Below are 3767 nucleotides of genomic sequence, written 5' to 3' on the forward strand. Positions count from 1 at the left end.
CACCTATCCCTACTCGAGATTTGCTTCAAATATGAGAGGTTTGGAAAAAAATATAAACTCAAAAAAAAAAATTTGACAAAAAAATAATGCTAATTTAAAAAACGGGTCGGGCTGAACAAAAAAAAATTTAATATTATTTTTTTATTGTTTTCTCTCTATTTTACTACCATTTTATTATGTTGCTATTATGCTATTATTTTGTTGTTATTATTTAAATATTGTATAAAACTTATTTTATTGTTAATTTTGTTATTATTTTAAAGAACTTTGTTAATTTTATTATTATTTTAGAGGCATTTACTTGTTAAGTTGTATCTATCTTAGTAGATACATATTTTTAAAATTTTATTTTCAAGTTGTTGGGAAATATTTATTTTGATGTTTTTAGTATTTCTGATATATTATATATATTTTAAAATTATATAAAAATAATATAAAAATTAATATGGGCGGGCCAGGTCGAGCCTGAGTTTTAACATTTTTATTCGAATCAGGATTGAGCAAAATTTTAGGCCCATTTTTTAGGTCGGACCTGAACCTAACAAATGGGCCTAAATTTTTAGTTGAACCCGGCCCGACCTATGCACACCTCGACACTCAACTTTAATTTTTTGTTTTATATTAATTTTGGGGTTTAAGTTTTATCTTATACTACTATTTAATTACGTATATGAGTTAGTGTTACAATCGATAGAATATTAACCAGGTAAGTAAAAGTGACAATTAAAATAAATTATATTATTTGAGTATATATTAATCTTTTTATTTTTAAAAAAACTTAATAAAAGTTTTGCATGAGATTACATTTGAATCTATGTTATTTGCATTTATAAAACATTAACTTTTATCTCTAAATCAAAGCTTTATTTTAATATAATATTTACATTTCAATTGTAGTATGCATATTTTATTACATCTCTCAATTATATATATTGATAATGTTGTTAATTGAGTTGGTGCTACAAACATTGTAGTCAGCATCATTCCATAATTGCTCATGCAAATCGAAAAAATAAACTTTAGGTTCCATTCCGATGCAAATTCTGATTGGTACCGGCCGTACCAATGCATATCGATTAATTTCGCCCATATAGGTCGGAATATGGTGTACAAAAAAAGACTAAATTACCAATAAATGCCAAAAAAATATAAATTTACCAGATTAGGTCGTTTTTTGGAATAATTATGGGAATAGGTTGATTTTACGAAAACGCTTCCACGTAGATGCGTTTTCAGGTGTAATGCAGAAAAACGCTCCTAAGTGGACGTGTTTTCTGACTAATCAACTAAAAAAGCTTCCAACTGGAAGTGTTTTCCACCTAGATATTTATGGTGTTAGGGTTTTTTATTTTAGGGTTAGTGTTTTATGTTTTAGGTTTTGAGATTAGGGTTTTTGAAGTAAGGTTATTTAGGGTTTAGGGTTTTTTAATTGTTAAATAATTATTATTGCATTCAAAATTTAAAAACACCGTATTTTCATCGAAACTCAGAGTACTCATTTGGGATGAAATATTAATTTTACAATTTTTGCACATTTTTAATACTAGTTTGATCCAATATTTTAGTAAATTATTTATCATAGTGCATTAATATTGACGAGATGGGTTCTAAAAATATATCCTGAGATTCTCGAGATATATGATGAACTTTTGTCCCAAGTGGAGGTTGAAATTTGTAGAGAGATAACGCTCCAAGCAGGATCCACTGTCAGCAAGAGTACTAAAAGCACGTCCAACTGGAAGAGCATCCAACTGACATGGCACTGAAAACGTTTCGAGTTGAACGTGCTTTCAGTACTCTTACTGATAGTGCGTCCTACTTGGAATGTTATCTCTCTACAAATTTCAACCTCCCACTAGCTGGGGAAAATTTTCAAAATCAACTTGAAGCTCATCCCCTGATCTATAAATGAAACATATTTTAGCCTCGAGTGGAATAAGCCATTTACAGGCAAATAAAAAGTTGTTAGGGGGACCAGAAGAAGATAAGTTCGTGGAGAAGATATAAGTTGGAGCAACGACGCAATTTGCATAAAAGTAAGCATTGATTTTTGTTGTTCATATTTAGTTGCAGCATTAATTTTTTGCATAATGTTTTTGTTCCGAATGTCCCTCGATAGATTATTGGTTGAAAATGAGTGGACGGATTAATGTTATTATTTATTACGATGGTGAAGTGTGTGACACCGAGAATGGGGTCATTTTTTATTAGAGAACATAGTGCGACTGACTTTTAACTAGAACATACAATTACTAGAACTACAGACAAGAATTAGGCGAAAAATTGTCTGATCCAACCAACTGAGAGTATCGTCCCTTAAATATCAATTTGGTGCTTCGGATGACCTCGTTAGATATGACATTTTCAATATCAGGGTGCAAGGGGGTTAGAGGCGATGTTGTAGACACATCTGGATAGTGAATCACTATTTCTTAAGTTATATGTCGAATTTTCAAGGCCAAACCAAAACCTTCAAACGCCGACATCTGTTCTTGTTCAAGATTCCAGAACGGAAGAACATGCTGATAGTCCAATGACACAATTGTGTGGTGGGTTCACCATTTTGTTAGGAACTTCCAATTATGATATTTCAGAATCATCAATGTGAAGACACTCATCTATCTCAGCCCTAGATTTCAACTGCGGCAGGCAGAACACTGAACAGTCAGGTTAGAGTGGTAGGGCAGAATATACAACCCATGCACGTCACTCAATTAATGGTATTGATTTGAACTTCAATCAGCCGATGTTCAATGCTAGGAACTTTTATAGGGGAACGACATCAACTTCCAGTGGTTGCTTATCGACAAATGATTTTAAACATTTCGATAACTACATGAGAAGGGATGATGTACTCCCTACGACGTCCATTGGCAAGGGGACATCCAATACGACAGATGTTAGTGGGTCTGAGAATGAAGACGATAGTGAATCTGATACCGATCCAATCCAGGAGCCCGTTGTCGATAGTTCAGAAATTACATTATTTTATGAATTGCCTATTCCAACTAAACCAGAAGATGGTGGAAAAGGTGAAGATCCCGATGAAGATGCCGAAGAAGATTTACAGTTCAAGCCGTACTCGTCTCTAACCCACATGCATAATGTGGACCTATCGGTAGAGGATAGGTTAGAGTTTGGAAAACTACCACATAGGAGGCCGGGACAAGCGAGTTCTTCATTGGATTCGAGAGATTTTGAAGTAGGGAAGGAGTTTCCCACTAAAGATGGTTTTTTCAATGCAGTGAAGCGATACAACATCAAGATCGGGGTAAACTTCCATGTGGTTAAATCTCGATCTGAGAAGTTCAAGGCGAAGTGCGCAATGCAAGACCATGGATGTGGATGGAAAATCATGGCTTCTATTAAGAAGAAGACAGGGTTTTGGATGATAAAGAAGTTTACCGCTTCGCATACGTGTGTTGCGATGGGTACTGTATCAATACCAATATATATTACGTCACAGTTGAATTGCTAATTTTAATGTACTCATGTGAGTCAAAACCACTTTTTGAAAACAAAAATAGTGTTGACTTAAAAAATGAAAATTGGAGTCGTCACCAATCTTTTATTGAGGTGTGGCTGGATCACCTTGAAAATGATTTTGGTCTACGAGTTTTAAAAAGAAAACGGGTTCTGGAGTCAGTTTGCCTTTATTTTTTTTTAAAAAAATCTCGAGATATCGAAAGGTCATATCCAATGAGTTAGGACACAACGTTTCAAATTCTCGAGATAAGTTTTGATTTGAAATTTTTACGTTTGAATTG

This window comes from Gossypium hirsutum, chromosome D08 (assembly GCF_007990345.1).
Source record: "Gossypium hirsutum isolate 1008001.06 chromosome D08, Gossypium_hirsutum_v2.1, whole genome shotgun sequence".
In the NCBI taxonomy this organism is placed as follows: domain Eukaryota; kingdom Viridiplantae; phylum Streptophyta; class Magnoliopsida; order Malvales; family Malvaceae; genus Gossypium; species Gossypium hirsutum.